This window comes from Penaeus monodon, chromosome 29 (assembly GCF_015228065.2).
Source record: "Penaeus monodon isolate SGIC_2016 chromosome 29, NSTDA_Pmon_1, whole genome shotgun sequence".
NCBI lineage: Eukaryota > Metazoa > Arthropoda > Malacostraca > Decapoda > Penaeidae > Penaeus > Penaeus monodon.
The window spans coordinates 35332071-35332596 of NC_051414.1; positions in this window are offsets into that span (position 1 = coordinate 35332071).

Genomic DNA, 526 nt, shown 5'->3' on the forward strand with positions numbered 1-526 from the left:
GTACAGTTTAATTTATAACTAATACTTATAATTAATACTATCGATATTGTTACAGGGTATCAATACTCCATTGTCTTTCACGTAATTATATTTGTTTCATATATGAATATAATATTAGTTTTTCATAGTTTATACACATTCACTTCTTCGTAGATAATAATTTAAAGCTTAATGACAGAACGTTATATAATATATGTGTGCTTGATTTATGTAAAGCATAATTATACATACACATCTTATTAAGTTACTTAGAAATTCATAGAGAGAGAGGAAAAGTAAAAGACTATAAAGAATAATAACAATCGTACAGAGCACAAAATCAAAGAATAACAAAAGATGCCTGTGTCATCTCTCTGTTTAATTCGCTTTAAAAAATCATATTGTGGTCTATCACACGTCAACAAATAGACGAAAACCTTACCTGTGATATGGAACCAAAGGAAATTACACTGAAGATAAGAATAATAAATTCCTTTCTCTGCAAACAATCTACATATTTACCTATAGTCACGTCTACCCATTTTTG